Here is a 17,004-nt window from a genome sequence, read left to right as displayed (position 1 = left end):
GCTTTTCAGATTCATTATAAGCTTTTCCTATAATTCTTTTTGTTTGTTTGTTTGTTTTTTACTTCGTTTTTTTTTTTACTTTTTTTTTTATGTTAGTAGTGTTTAAGGATATCTCTATTTGTGTTTGGCCCAAACTCTAGGTTACTTGACCTAGTGGTAATAGGGTTTAATTAGAAGAATCTAGAGATTATCTTTCCTAGTATGATTTTAACTCTATGCATTGTAATCCTCTATATAAAGAGGCCCCTATTATCAATGAGAACACACAGCAAATTTCTCTCAGTTTCTGATTCCCTAAAATATGTTATCAGCACGAAGCCCTAACCCAAAAACGCCTTCAAATCCCAGATACCTCCGCCGCACAACTTGAAGATCTCAACCCAGGAGCCCAGAACCGGCCGAAACAACCCCGAACAGGCCTCCAGAAGTGACAAAAGTCTTCCTGCCCTGCTCAAAGCCTTTCGCTCAGCCTTTGACAACAATACTCCACCATCAGAAGCTCCTCGACCCCAGATCCCCGGAACCGGAAACCTCATCACCGGAACCGGCCTATAAGTACCTGAATCGGTCACCTGAAGAACCATTGCTCTGAACCGCCGCCTGACCACCAACCCAGAAGAAAAACCGACCCAGCAGACTTCAGCCCAGATCAGACGCAGCCCTAGGCCCAGATACTGAGGTGCAGCCTAAAGCCCAGAAACAGACTCCGGCCTAGAACCAAAAGACAGCCTGCCACATCATCACCCAGTCAGCCCTGCCGCGTCAGCAACCGATCTGCCACGTCAGCAACCTGACTCCATGTCAGCACCTCAGTCAACACCGGTCAACTGCCAGTCAACATTTTTCCGGCCAACTTTTCGGTCAAGTTTTCCGGCCACTTTTTAAGGAAATTTTTTCTAAAAGTTCCTGTTTTTGAAGTTTTTTTTAATTTCTTCTTCTTTTCTCGGGGACTTCCAAACATCCCTTCTTCTACCCCCCTTTCTTCTTCATAGGGGAGACCAAAAGCCGAACTGTGGGGGTTCGTGCTCACTCCAAGCTTGGAGCTTGTAGAGTCCTCCAAACTTGGAGTTTGTTGAGAAGAAAACGATCGACCACATACTTCGTTGTTTTGATCTAATCCAAAACCCCTCTTGGAATCGGATTTTCTTGGAAGCGACTACGCTCAGAAAATCCCTAATTTCTTGGAAGCGACTACGCTCAGAAATTTAATAGTTTTTCGTGGTAGCCTTTTTCGCTCCGAAACTAACCCTAATCTTGTGTTGTTTTTCAGGATGAGTTACCTGAACAAGCTGAACTTTGTCTCCGATGTGGATCAAGTGGACATTGGGCAAGGAAGTGTACTGCATCCCAGAATGTTGCAAATGCATACAAGACGTATCGTGAAGCAAGGGAGGCAAATTACATGGAACAAGAAGATCAAGATGGCGATCTCGATCTAAGGGTGGAAGACTACAAGGATCAAGACCCAGAAACTGGCGATTTTGATTAAGTCTTTTTATTTTCCAAAAGATGTAGGCAATTGCCATATTACTTTTGTAGTGGATGCCAATGATATTAGTCTTTCTTCAAAGTAGGCGTACTCAATGTAAGTGTGATGTCTAGAAGAGTTTTGAGATAAGTGGTACTTAAACGAGCTTTGCTCCACCGACATCTCTCTACTCACCTCGTCACATTTACATTGGAATTATTGAAAGAAGTTAGACGACTACCATTGTTTTGCATTAACTAGTTTATTGGATTAGATTTTCTTAATTTGGTTAAAAGAAACGATGATGTAATTCCATTTGGCTTATTAATAAAAGTTGAGTTCTTTTCTTTATGACTCCTTTTTAATTACGAGCTTTTCTTTTAGGAATGGATGAACTTCAATGTCTTACAGATAGTGCGACTACGCACACCATTCTACGACATAGGAAATTATTCTTAGAGATGTTGCCTACATATTCATCTATGACTACGATGGCTGGGCCATCAAGTTTAGTTCAAGGACATGGAATGACCTAACTCCTTTTGCCCAATGGCACCTTGATTAAAGTCACTAAAGCTCTCTAGGCTCCTAAGGTAAATCGAACCTTATTGAGCTTCAAAGATATAAGAGCCAACGGATTCCATGCAGAAACGCATAGTGAGAACGGAATAGAATTCCTTTGCATTACCTCTAATGATTGAGGAAGAAAGCGCATCTTAGAGAAGTTTATGTGTCAATCTAGTGGACTTTATGTCACTACAATTCGACCAATTGAATCCAATAATGTCATAAGAGAAGATCTCTTGGATTCAGACACATATTGGCTTTGGCATGACAGACTAGGACATCCTGGTCATGATATGATGCTCCGTATACTTAAGACTTCACACGGGCATCCTTTCTTCAGAGTGAGAAGAAGCAAGAATCAAAAATTGATTCCAGGACTTAGCAAGACCGCAAAGATTGCAGCTTCTGGCGCTGCTGCTGTCTTGGGCAGCCGAAAGGCCGCCCCTGTCCCTAGTGATGATGCCAGAAATGGCGCCAACCATGAGCATGACACCATGGTTGCTCCTCCCAGTGGCCATGACGCCACACAATCCAATTTCTATGGCTCTAACGCCATAATGGGAGATGTAGTCACACACTTTGCTTCTAATAGCGCTACAGACGCTCAGGCCCAACCAAAATCCTCATTGATTGCTTTTAAGGCCCCTCGCTCATTTTGCAAAGCCTGTTTCTTCGAGAGATTAGGATCGAGACCGTCCTATGCAAAGGATCCAAAAATACTTATTCCGTTCTTACAGAGAATCCAAGGGGATATCTGTGGACCAATTCAACCATCATGCAGACCTTTTAAATACTTTATGGTATTGGTTGATGCGTCGACAGGCTAGTCACATGTCGCGCTATTGTCCACTCGAAATGCTGTTTATGCTAAACTCCTCACCCAGATTATCTGTCTACTGGCTCACTACTCTGACCATCCTATTCAGTCTATTCGACTTGATAATGCTGGGGAGTTTACATCGAAAATGTTCGATGACTATTGCATGTCACTGGGGATTGATGTAGAACATCCAGTTCCCCATGTTCATACCCAAAACGGTCTCGCAGAAGCCGCTATCAAACGACTACAAATGATAGCGCGGACATTGGTTATGCGCACCAATCTCCCTGTTTCTGCTTGGGGATATGCAATATTGCATGCAGCAATGCTGATTCGTCTACGACCCACTGCAACCCAATCCTACTCTGTGTTACAACTCGTGACTGGGTACGAGCCTGATATCTCGCATTTACGCATTTACGCATTTTTGGGTGTGCCACCTATGTGCCTATTACGCCTCCACAGCGTACTAAGATGGGTCCACAACGACGAATGGGCATCTATGTTGGCTATGAATCTCCAATCATTGTCCACTACCTTGAACCCTTGACAGGCGATCTCTTTACAGCTAGATTTGCGGATTGTCACTTTGATGAGACAGTCTTCCAATCGTTAGGGGGAGATAAGAACACAGATGTTCAACAGGAACTACAGGAATTGTAGTGGTCTGTCCCCACTATGTCTCATCTCGATCCCCGTGCCGCATAGTCCGAACTTGAAGTGCGAAGAATAGTCGAGCTCCAGAACATAGCAGACACTCTACCTGATGCGTTTTCTGATGTTGCCAAAGTGACGAGATCACACATACCTGCTGCAAACGTGCCTGCAAGGATTGATGTCCCAAATACTGGACATCACGCCACTCATGTGACATTAGGAGATGGTGCTATTGCCCAGCATGGCAATGATGTGGCATCTATGGCCGCAGGTCCAACAAGGAAGCGGGCAGACCAATTGGTTCAAAGGATACTCACCCTAGAAAGAAAGCGAATGAGGCACAGATAAATCCTTTGATCATCGATACTCAAAATCCGTCCCATGAGAATGTTCCAGATTACGGTTATGTCCAAGAGACATCATTGGGGGATGCCTTAATGTCAGAACCTATCCATGAGAACGTAGAGATCTCTGTAAATTACACTAGTGTACATGGGACGTGGGAACGAAACTCCATCATCATTGATGATGTATTTGCGTATTCAGTGGCGCGTGAGATTATTGAGACCGATGACATCAAACCACGCTCCGTTGATGAATGCCAACGTAGAGCTGATTGGCCAAAATGGAAAGATGCGATCCAGGCAGAACTCAATTCTCTAGCGAAAAGGAAGGTATTTGGCAAAGTTGTACCAATACCGCCCAACACCAAACCAGTTGGTCACAAATGGGTATTTGTTAGAAAATGTAATGAGAAAAACGAGATTGTAAGATACAAAGCTAGCCTTGTGGCTCAAGGCTTCTCACAACGCCCTGGAATCAACTGCGAGGAGACCTATTCTCCTGTAATGGACGTCATTACGTTCCGCTACCTTGTCAGTTTGGTAGTTTCCGAAAAACTAAACATGCAGCTTATGGATGTGGTTACTGCGTATCTATATAGGGATCTAGATACAGAAATATACATGAAGATTCCAGATGGAATTCAGTTACCCAAATCAAGTGACTCTAAACCACGGAGCACATTTGCGATTAGATTGAAACGCTCACTATATGGATTGAAACAATCCGGACAGATGTGGTATAACCGTCTAAGTGACTACTTGATTGGAAAGGGATATGTGAACAATGAACTATGCCCATGTGTGTTCATAAAAAGGAGAAGTTCCGGATTTGCAATAGTAGTGGTTTATGTCGATGACATGAACATAATTGGCACCCTTAAAGAGTTAAGGGAAACCGCTGAACACTTGAAATCCGAGTTTGAGATGAAAGATCTTGGGAAAACACAGTTTTGCCTCGGTTTAGAACTTGAGCACCGTAGAGATGGTATCCTGATTTATCACTCAGCTTATACCCAAAAGATGCTTAGGCATTTCAACACTGATAAGATTAAGCCTTCAAGCACCCCAATGGTTGTCCGTAGTCTTGATCCAAAGAAGGATCCATTCCGTCCAAAAGATGACGACGAAGAAGTGCTAGAGGCAGAAGTGCCCTATCTAAGTGCAATAGGCGTATTGTTGTACTTAGCACAATGCACAAGACAGGATATCTCATTCTTTGTGAACTTGCTAGCTAGATACAGCTCTGCGCCAACACGACGCCATTGGACTGGTGTTAAAGATATCTTTTGATACCTAAGTGGTACGATCGATATGAGCTTGTTCTATCCCTACAGGGAGAAGATGGATTCGGACTCATCAAGTGCCAGGGACACCACACATGGTGGTCTGCGTTCCCCCTCCCCATCCCAAAACTATATAAGTGTTTTGGAAGGTTTTGCTGATGCTGGGTATCTCTCTTACCCACACAAAGGTCGCTCCCAAACTGGCTATGTTTTCACCATGGGAAAGACCGCGATATCTTGGAGGTCTACAAAGCAGACCTTAGTCGCTACCTCTTCGAATCATGCAGAGATTATTGCTCTTCACGAAGCAGTTCGTGAATGTATATGGTTTCGATCCATAGTTACGCATGTTTGAAGCAATTGTGGTTTAAAGTCTACCACAGATGAGCCAACGAGCATTTATGAGGATAATGCTGCTTGTATTGAACGAATGAAGCAAGGCTACATCAAAGGCGACAACACCAAGCATTATCGCCCAAATTCTTCTACAATCAGCAACAACAGAAACTCCTCAAGATCAAAGTAAATCAGGTTCGATCTGAGGACAATGCGGCAGATTTGTTTACTAAGTCATTGCCCAAATCCACATTCGAGAAACATGTGGCAAGAATTGGCTTGCGGAAATTATCTGAACTCCCATGATCATAGTCATCAGGGGGAGGCGCAGACATCAGGGGGAATGTCTACATGTTCGTCTCGAATCGTGAAGGGTGTGTTGTGCTCTTTGTCCCCTTCGACCGAGGTTATTTTTGTCCCACTAAGTTTTTGTTACTCGGCAAGGTTTTTAACGAGGCAACGAGAGAAGCACCGCGTTTGGACAACACAAGGGGGAGTGTTTAAGGATATCTCTATTTGTGTTTGGCCCAAACTCTAGGTTACTTGACCTAGTGGTAATAGGGTTTAATTAGAAGAATCTAGAGATTATCTTTCCTTGTATGATTCTAACTCTATGCATTGTAATCCTCTATATAAAGAGGCCCCTATTATCAATGAGAACACACAGCAAATTTCTCTTAGTTTCTGATTCCCTAAAACAAGTAGGGTATTGTTTGGAACAGCACACCAGATGATCACAGGATGATTGTTACAGATGTTTGAATTTGAACAAATCTCCTTAACAGAAACTGAAGTATGATGGTAGAGTTTGTATGAGTTCAGATACGATAAGTAAAATACAGGCAAAACTTGAAGCTGAACTTGAGAGGTTGGGACTAAACAGGAATACTTTTACTTTGGAGAGAAGATTAACTGATCTTGATGAGGTACAAAGTCTATGCTTATCGTTGCAATTTTAAGTTTAAGCAGCACAAGTTTATCTTTTAGTAATTACACATCTAGCTCTTTTCCTACTACTGAGGTAATTTTGTGTACTGAAATTTTGTGGGTGAATCCAATTCACTTGAAACATGGAAGTAGTGAAGAAACCCTGATTTTCGTTCCGTTTTACTTGGTATGTTTATCTTCCGTTTTTTCTTCAATTCCAATAGCTATCTTCTGTAACATTTCATATGATTATAAGCTTTCATAATTTTCTTCAAGCATAGTGGGTTTTGCTTCAAGTAATTGTGTTCATCATGAACTGATTGAATTTGTTACAGGTTGATTGTCAAAAGAGCTAGAGTAAAAGCGTTGGTGAAGGATAAGCAAGCTGCACTTGAAGCATTTGGAACTTATGTTGAGGTAGATGGGAATTAGTTGATATAAATTTACCCCTTTTGAGAGGGAAATGATGTTCTGTTAGTCTTTTTGGTTGTTTTATTCATATTTCTTTGTCATTGTTTTTCAAACATTCATTACATGGTTGTGGTTTTTGTTTACGAAGTCATTGACTAGAGATTCAAGGGACAAGCCATTCCTAAGGAAAGCTCTGAGAGGAGTTTCCACAGTAATATGCCCAAATGTATGCAATATCTACACCTGGAACTTACTGACTTAATTTTGTCCTCCTATATTATCACGTCAAGCATGCTCTATATATTATAGATAGATCCCAATTTGCCAACTTTATATCACTCTACCTTTCATATTCTTAGATTGTAATTTTGCTATGAGCGTGATGTTGTAATCTATATCTGTAAGATTTTGTGAACTATCAATCTCGATTAGGTATGCAATAACTTGCTACTCTACTTGCAGAAAAAGTAATCGGATAGAGTTGTGCTATTCATAGCAGATAGTGTCTGTGGGGAGACCTTGCACGTGGGTTTGAAACAGACCGTATAAGAGAACTTTCTCCTCCAGTTTTAGTCATCTTCACAAGTCTCAGGGTGAAAACATTTCAAGGTATACTTACATCTCCTATCTCCTTCTTGCATGCCAACACTATTAATTATGTTTGCGTTAAATTTCTATGCTGATTTAACACTTAGAAAATATTTCTACTGATGAAAACCTGCTGATCTGAGTCTGTATTTAAGACTAAGATGTGGAATTGAATGAATCTGTACAAACTTTAAATCAGAAATCTACTGAAAAACACTAAAAAAAATTGCTTTTCTTTTCTTTTTTTAAGTTTCTTATCAAATTCAAAGGACATAAATATTTGTTTCATGTAAAGTAAAAAAGAATTGAAGTAACCAGCCAGCAAAATTTATCTTCTGTATATTTCTCTTGTGTATTGTATATATTTGTGTCTATCTTTTCTATGCTCATAACTGAGGAATAAATGAAATAAGTATTGTGTTTGTTTGTAAATTAACTATTTGAAATTTGAAATTTGAAATCAAAAATCAATATTCTGCACAAATATCAGTGACAATATTAAAGCTGTTTTAATTATTAGTGCGAACTGTAATGCATTGAAAATAGGTTGCAGTAAACTTTCAATAAAACAAGATGAGTGTGTTCGATCTAGGTTTCTTTCACTGAACATGCATTTCATGTAACAACTTGAAATGCAGTTCATCATGTAGTTTTATAATGACTGCTTGATGAACTTGAATCAAATCCATTGTTCTTGGTGTTCCAAATAAAATTACTTTGCAATGTTGGTTCTCAAGTTAGCATACAAATACCTGTTGAAGGATGTCGACATAGTGTGTCTCTACAAACTAGGATTAGGATTGTAATGGGAAAGTGTTATAGGTATTCAATTGTATTCAGATTCTCTTACCTTTTGTATACCTTGTAACTCCCTATATAAGGGCTCCTATTATCAATAATAAACACACAATTCTATTCTCCTACAACACATTATCAGCACGAGTTCTAACCCAAGCCAAAAAAAGAAAAAACCTAAAACTGCCGAAAACTCCCTCACCAAGAGAACTGCCGCAAGCTTTGCAGCCTCCTACCGAAAACCCTAGCCTCCCCTACGCCCAACCCTGCTACCCCTGCAGCCTGCAGCCTCCCTGCCACAAGCCTGCATCCCACTACCGCAGCAGCCCGCCAACCTACCTGCTGCCCAACACCGTAGCCTTGCCCCTGCAGCCCCCTGCCGAACCAGCTGCAGCCTCCTGCCGAACTAGCTGCAACCGAACCTGTTACCCCCTGCAAACTCCGCACCAGCCCGCACACCTGCACACCCTAGTGCCTACTGCCCTCACAGCCTCTGCACACCGATTGCTTGCTGCCTTGCTCTACTGCCCTGCTGCAGAAGCTGCTGCTGCCTACTGCCTACCGAAGCTGCTACAAGCCCTCCCGCGCCCTGCCTGCGTCCCTGCACAGTCCACACCTCTCAGCCTTCGCCGAAGCTCCCTGCAGCCCAGCGCGGCTAGCCCAACTCTCAGCAGCAGCCCACTGCAACCTGCAGGTCGTCGTCGCCCACGGCGGCTACACCCAGCGTCTGAGACCTCCTTGCTGCCTAGCGCCTCTGCTGCATCGCTTCCGATTGCCAGCGAAATAGAAGAAGAAAAAAAAACAGAAAACATAAGACGCAAAAGAAAAGGAAGAACAGAGGAAAGAAAGAAGAAGAAGGAAAAGAAAGAAAGAAAAAGGAGGGACCCGGCCCAGAGAAAAAAGAAAAAAAAAAAAAGAGAAGGGACCCGGCCGGCCCAGAAAAATGAAAAAGAAAGAAAAAAAAGAGAGGAAAGCTCAAAGAACAGACGACCCAGAAAGAAAGAAAAAAACACGCCTGCTCCAACACGCGGGTGTCCTTAAGCCAAGAACAATCACGTGAGTTTTTATAATTAAGGTTGCTGCTTTATTGTATTTAAATTCCTTTTATTTTCTACAAATATGGAATATATGTTGCCAAATGGTTTTGATATTTAACAAACCGGAATTGTGGGGATTCACGTTTAACGAACTAAGAGTGTTCATATGAACTAAGAGTGTTCATAATTAAACGAACTAAGAGTGTTCGTGTGAACTAAGAGCGTTCACAATGCTTGGACTAAGAGCTTCCGTAAGCATCAAATTGTGACCATATTAAAACATCATTGTTTGGTCTAATCCAAAAGAGATTCTTGGAAATTGATTTCTCGGTAGCATAGCTCGGAAATCTTATTGTTTTAGTTTTCGTGGAAGTTTAACTCCGAAGCTAATATATCTTCTCTTCTTATTTTCAGGATGTTGAATGAACCTAGACTTGACTTTCCCATGCTTGACTCAACAGGCTCGGATTACCACAGTTGGGTAACCGATGTTGAGAACCATCTCACTTCAAAGGGAATATTACCCATAATCCAGGCACCTAACCCGGATCTTGTGTTCGTGCGAACACCTACAAAGCATACTCAAGCATTTATCTTGATGCGATGCCATATGGACAAGGCACTTAGATTGGAGTATATGTGGATCAAGAATGAAAGACAGCTATGGGTAGCGCTAGAAGAGCGCTTTGGCAACAATGTCCAAGATTCCCTCCTCCCTGACTTGAAGGTTCAATGGAACAACTTGCGCTTTGCTGATTTCAAGTTTGTTGCTGAATATAATTCAGAAGCTCTTCACATACAATCCATGTTGAGGTTTTGTGGACAACCTGTCACAGAGCAAGAGCTAATTGAGAAAACTCTCTCCACCTTCCCCGTTTCAGCCATTGTGGTATCAAAGCAATACCGTACTGAAGTCAATGCTGGACGGATCACGAGGTTTCATCAACTTATCAATGTTATATCTGTAGCTGAGAAACATGATAACATACTCGTGAGTAATTATAATTCAAGGCCCATTAGAACTAAGAGCGTTCATGAGGCGAATTATAATGCACCCAAAAGAGGGCGCAAGGAGCGGTACCCTAAGAATGGGGGACATGAGGGACGTATGGGCCTATATAACCGCCCTAACCAGGAAGGAAACCGCAAGTTTGGTGTGGATACACGTGGTGGTAATGCCACATGTGGGAGAGGGGGTCGTGGTATCCCTAGCCGTAATGGTGGTGCCATGGGTCGTGGTGGTAGCACCAACCCTCCTAGGGAACGCCCGCAACGTGCATAACGTGCACCTCAATTAAAGGGAGGCAACCACAATGATGAGTGTCATCGATGTGGATCAATTGAGCATTGGTTCAAGCAATGCAAGGCAAGCGAGGAACTAGCTGCAAGATACAAGGCATATAGGGACCTGAGAGAGCAAAAAGTATACCTTGCAGAAGAAGAAGAAGATGGTGGAGATGTCAATCTTACCATAGAGGACTTCAAAGATGAAGATGAAGTGCACAAGGATGCAGCAGACTTTGATTAGATTAGTCCTTTCATTTTTCCAAGAACTTTTGTAATGGCAATTTGCCGTAGTCAATAAATGACAATTGTATTAACTCTTTCTTATGTGGCGGACCCAATAAAATGTGATGTCTAGGAAAGTCATTGAGATTATTGGTACTTAAGAGAGCCTTGCTCCACCAACATCTCTCTCTACTTTCCTGGTCATATTTGATTGGAGTTACCAAACGGATAGAGTGACTACAATGTGTCTTACTTTGATTTTATTTTGGATTAGATTTTGGAAACTTTGATGTAATCATTGGCTATTAATAAAGTGTCAATTCTTGTACTTAATGTCTTGGACATACCTTAATTCAAACTTTATTATATAAGAGCCAATGGTTTTCATGTGGAAACACATTATGAGAATGGACAGAGTTCCTTTGCATCACCTCTAATGACTATGGACATAAACGAGTATTAGAGAAACTTATGTGTCGCTCTAGTGGGTTGTATGCAACCACTATTTGAGTTATTGAATCCAACCATGTCATGAGAGACGACTTATGGGATTCTGACACATATAGGCTTTGACATGATGATCTGTGTATTAAAGACTTTACACAGACATCCATTTTCAGAACGAAGAAAAGTAAGAACCAAGAATTGGTTCGAGGAGCTGCATATGAGCCTCATGGCCCCATGATTGTGCAAAGACCAGCCATACATGGCCGGCGCCGCCTACCCCCTGCGGCAAATACATGGCATTGACGCCATAAACTCCTCTCTCTACTTCTCAAGTCTATTGTGACATTGTGGCTTAACCACAACCTTTATTGGTTGATTATAAGGCCCATGTTTCATTCTATAAAGCCTGTTATTTAGGATTGAGACCATCCTATGCAAAGGAGATTGAGGAAATAATTCCATTCTCACAAAGAATCTAAGGGAATTCTGTGGATTTGATCAACCAACTTGCGGACCGTATAGATGTTTTATGGTGTTGGTTGATACGTAAACACGCTGGTCCCGTGTTGTGCCATTATCCACTCATAATGCTCCTTATACTACACTTCTAGCACATAACATATGGCTACGGGCTCACTACCCAGATCATCCCATCCAGTCAATTTGACTTGATAATGTTAGAGAGTTTACATCGAAAATTTTCGATAACTATTGCATATCATTGGGTATTGATATCAAGTATAATATTCCCATGTACACACCCAATTGGTCTGGCAGAAAAGCCACCATTAAAAGACTACGATGGTAGCCCGGACTTTGGTAATGCACACCAATATTTTCCGCTTGGGTTATGCAATATCGCATGCAGCAATGCTAATTCGTCTACGACTCATAGCAGCCACTCAACTTTTATTTGCGTTACAGCTAGTGACTGGGTTCGAGTCTAATATCTCGCATTTATGCATATTTGAGTGTGCGGTTCATGTGCCAATTGCACCGCCACAACGCATCAACATGAGTCATTACAATGAATGCATATATATATTGGACATGAGTCTCCAACTATAAGTCCGCTATGTAGAACCCTTGACAGGCGATCTTTATTTCGCTGGATTTGTGAATTGTCACTTTGATGAGACAGTCTTCCCGTCGTTAGGGGGAGATTAGAACGTCAATGTTCAACAGGAACGACAGGAATTGTTGTGGTCTGTCCCCACTATGTCTCATCTTGATCCCCTAAAAGTGACGAGATCACATATACCTGCTGCAAACATGCCTGCAAGGATTGATGTCCCCAGAAGAGGACATGGTGCCACCCAGAAGATGGGTATGGCAACACCAGCATGGATGGTGGTATGGTGACGCCACAAAGGGGCATAATGGCGTCATAGGCCATGGGTTCCGTTAGAGAGAGTATGAGACCCATAGGTTTGATGGATTCTCGCCCTAAGAAGAGAGTGAGTTTGGCACAACTTGATCCATTGATCATTGATACTCAAAATCCGTCTCATGAGAATATTTTTGGATTGTGGTTATGTCCAAGAGACATCGTTGGGGGACGCCTCAATGTTAGAACCAATTCCTGAGAATATAGAGATCTCTACGAACTACACTAGTGTACATGAGGACGTGGAATTATTGAGACCAATGACATCGAACCTTACTCCGTTGAAGAATGCCAACGTAGAGAAACTTGGCATAAATGGAAAGATGCGATCCAGGTTGAATTGGATTCACTAACGAAGAGGAATGATTTCGGGCCTAAGATGCCAACACCTCCTAACATAAAACCTATTGACATTAATAAGTCTTCGTTAGATAGCGTGATGAGAAAAAGAGATGGTAATCTCGCCTTATGGGTCAAGGTTTCTCACAACGCCCTGGAATCGACTACGAGAAGACATATTCTCTCGTAATTGATGTCATTGCACTCCACTACCTTGTCAGTTTAGTAGTTTCCAAATTACTGAACATGCAGCTTACGAATGTGGTCACTATGTATCTCTATGGGGATCTAGATACAGAATATATTGAAGGTTCTTGTGGACTTTATTTACCCAAGTCAAGTGGCTCTAGACCACGGAGCGTATTTGCAACGAGGTTGAAATGCTCACCAAAATGAATACTTGATTGGGAAGGGATATGATGAACTATGCCCACGCGTTTCTATGACAAGTTCCAGATTTGCAATTGTCGCGGTTTATGTTGATAAACATAATTGAAACCCTTGAGAGCTAAGGGAAACCGCTGAACACCTGAAATCCGAGTTTAAGAGGAAGGACCTTAGGAGAACACGGTTTTGTCTAGATTCAGAACTTGTATACCGTGTCAATAGACATTTTTTATAAAGTCAAAGATGCACCATGGTCGTCCGTAGTCTTGGCCCTAAAAGGGATCCGTTTCGTCCCAGGGATGATGACGAAGACGTGTTAATAGCAGAAGTGCTTACTTATGTACAATAAGCGCATTATTGTACTTAGCACAATACAAGACTGGACACCTCAGTTATTATGAACTTGTTGGCTAGATATAGCCCCGCGCCAACGCAACTCCATTATATTGGTATAAAGACAATCTTTCGATATTTGAGAGGTACGATTGATATGGGCTTGTTCTATCCCTATAGAGAAAAGAGATGACGGAAGTGTGGGATCGGACCCCACAAGGCAAAATACCAACTTCCGTGCTCCTCCTCCCCTCCATCAAAATGACAACAAGCACTTATAAATACTGAAGTGAACCAAATCCGATAAGAGGATAATGTAGCGAACTTATTTACTAAGTCGTTACCAAAATCCACCTTCAAGAAACATGTGAAGAGCATCAGATTGAGAAAGTTATCCGAACTCCCATGATTGTAGCAATCAGGGGGAGATATTGACATCAGGGGGAGGCATGATGTCTACATGTTCGATCTCGAAGAGTAAAGGACGTGTTATGCTCTTTTTGTCCTTCGACCAGGGTTATTTTTGTCCCATAGGGTTTTTGTTACCTGGCAAGGTTTTTAACGAGGCAACGATCAAAGAGTCATCACCAAGTTTGAGCGGCACAAGGGGGAGTGTTGAAGGATGTCAACATAGTGTGCCTCTACAAACTAGGGTTTAGGATTGTAATGGGAAAATGTTATAGGTATTCAATTGTATTCGGATTCTCTTACCTTTTGCATACCTTGTAACTTCCTATATAAGGGCTCCTATTATCAATAATAAACACACAATTATATTCTCCTACAACAGTACCATTTTTTTGTTGCTTCTGGAATTAGTTGACCTATTTCCAACCAGGTTCAATCATGATGAAACAACAATGAGCATGCAAGCTAAGGCTCTTATGTTCTGAGGCAAATATTATGAACTCTGTTCTCAGGCAAAGGTTACTGTTGTTAATGGTGAGGTACCAATGGCTGAGCAGGTTTTTGTTTTTTTTCCGGTGAATTTTTCTTAATTGAACACCTAATTTATCAACACCTAATATATATTCTCAAGCTTTTGTTGTTCTTCCAAAATATGCAGAGAACTATATGCAAAAGACTCAACAGAGGATTGAGCATAGTATTAGCTCACTCTCGGATAAAGGTGAATATCTCTTTTCCCACTCTTACAATCTAAAAACAAATTCATATCAAATTGCACATAAACTGTACTTCTCTTAAGATATGATCGTGTCTCAAGTAGATTAACTTCACACTAAACTTTTACACGCCGAATCAAACTGCTTTAATCTCTTGCTATACTACCTCACCATCTTAACATTTCAGCTAAGAATCATGCATGAACAATTTTATAACATTTCAGCTAAGAATTATATATGTGTTCAAGGAAAACCTAATTTGTGTTTAGCCCAAACTCTAGGTTACTTGACCTAGTGGTAATAGGGTTTAATTAGAAGGATCTAGATTCCTAATCAATTTACGATTACTTTCCTTGTATGATTGAGATTCTATGCATTGTAATCCTCTATATAAAGAGGCCCCTATTATCAATGAGAATACACAGCAAATTTCTCTCAATTTCTGATTCCCTAAAACACGTTATCAGCACGAGCCCTAACCCTAGCCCTAAAAACAAAAAACCCGAAAACTCTTCTCACCAAAACTGCCGCAAGCTCCAAGCCCTTGTTAGCCATGCCCTATGCTGCCCCTGCAGCACTTGCGCACCCGTGTGCCGCCTACTGCCCCTGCAGCATTACTGCATGCCTGCTGCCCCCTGCAACACAGCAGCTCGCTCATATCTGTGCAGATCAGTCTGCTTTCACGCGCCAAAACATCTTGTTCGGAACTCTGATCAAAATATTTTCTTCATAAAAGTTGTTCATCTATGTCTCTTCTATCTAACCTCCAAATTTCATCCTTATTGGAGTCGTTTTGAGACATGTACACCATTCGAGGTGGGAGCTGTTCAGCATGCTCGTTCCTGTGCATATCAGTCAGTTTGCGAGCCCCGAAACGCCTAGTTCAGAACTTCAGATCAAAATTCTTCCTTCACCAAAGTTATTCAAGTCTGTCTCTTTTATCTAACCTCCAAATTTAAGCCCTATTGCAGTTGTTTTGAGACCTTTACACCAATCGGAGTGGGAGCTGTTCAGAAGCGAATTTGCTCCGAATTTCAACAAGTTTGATTCGCCTAGGACTAAAGCTCGTCTGCAATCCTACAATGAGGATCGAATACACTCTGCAATCCTAAGAGGTATGGTTTACTAAAAGTTCCCGTTTTTGAAATTTTTTTTTATTTTTTTTCGCTTCTTTTTCTCGGGGACTTGCAACCTCCCTTCTTCTACCCCCCTTTCTTTATCATAAGGGAGACCAAATTAAGCCGAACTGTGGGGGTTCATGCTCACTCCAAACTTAGAGCTTGTTGAGATCTCCAAACTTAGAGTTTGTAGAGAATTTATGATCGACCACTTACATCATTGTTTCGATCTAATCCAATATCTCTTGGAATAGAATTTCTTGGAAGCGACTACGCTCGGAAATTCCTAATTTCTTGGAAGCGATTACGCTCAGAAATTTCATATGTTTTCGTGGTAGCCTATTTCTCTCCAAAACTATCCCTAATTTCTTGTTCTCTTTCAGGATGAGTAACCTGAACAAATTGGACTTTGCTCCATTGAGAACAACTGGCTCTGGATATCACAGGTGGGTTCGTGATATCCGCCAACATCTCAAGGCTGATGGAATCCTGGATATGATTCTCGAGCCTAGCCAGGACGTGCTAACTATTGAGCAAGCTCAAGCTTTGGAAGCAAATAGAGCAGCCTTAGAGGCAAATAAGGTGAAAGCCATCATCCTAATGACTCGTCATATGGATGATTCGCTCCAGTATGAGTGTATGAATGAAGAAGACCCCAGAAGGCTGTGGGTCTCACTCGAAGAAATATTTGGCAACGTCCGTGACTCCATGCTTCCTGACCTAGAAGTGAGATGGCATAGCCTCTGCTTCTGTGATTTCAAGTCAGTTCTTGACTACAGCTTGGAAGCACTTCGCATTAAATCCTTAATGGAATTCTGTGGTAAAGAGATCACAAATGCAATGTTGATTGAGAATACTCTCTCTACTTTCCCCGTCTCTGTATTGATGGTTGCTAAGAACTATCGAATCGATGCTACTGCAAGACGAATCACAAGGTTTCATGAGCTCATTGAAGCTATGAATGTCGCTGAAAAGCAAGACAACATCCTTGTGAAGAACTATAAATCGAGATCCGTGGGAACAGAACATATTCCGGAATCCAATTATAGTCGCGGCGCCAAGAGCGAAACCCTAATCTTAGGGATACATTTGGACGTTCTGCTCCATATAATCGCTCTACTTGGGAA

General features: G+C 41.7%; 1 long non-coding RNA gene across 1 annotated transcript; it reads right to left on the bottom strand.

Moving 5' to 3' along the window:
• Positions 1-7,891: 7,891 nt before the first annotated feature.
• On the bottom strand, positions 7,892-14,552 carry LOC121050155. The gene is made up of 2 exons (XR_005802146.1): positions 14,429-14,552; positions 7,892-8,153 (listed from the first exon to the last, which is right to left on the bottom strand). It is a non-coding gene; the product is annotated as an uncharacterized LOC121050155 (long non-coding RNA).
• Between the last annotated feature and the right edge of the window lie 2,452 nt (positions 14,553-17,004).

The sequence above is a fragment of the Rosa chinensis genome, chromosome 6 (assembly GCF_002994745.2).
Source record: "Rosa chinensis cultivar Old Blush chromosome 6, RchiOBHm-V2, whole genome shotgun sequence".
In the NCBI taxonomy this organism is placed as follows: Eukaryota; Viridiplantae; Streptophyta; class Magnoliopsida; order Rosales; family Rosaceae; genus Rosa; species Rosa chinensis.
Note: the sequence above shows the minus strand (reverse complement) of the source record. Positions and strands in the feature narration are given on the sequence as shown.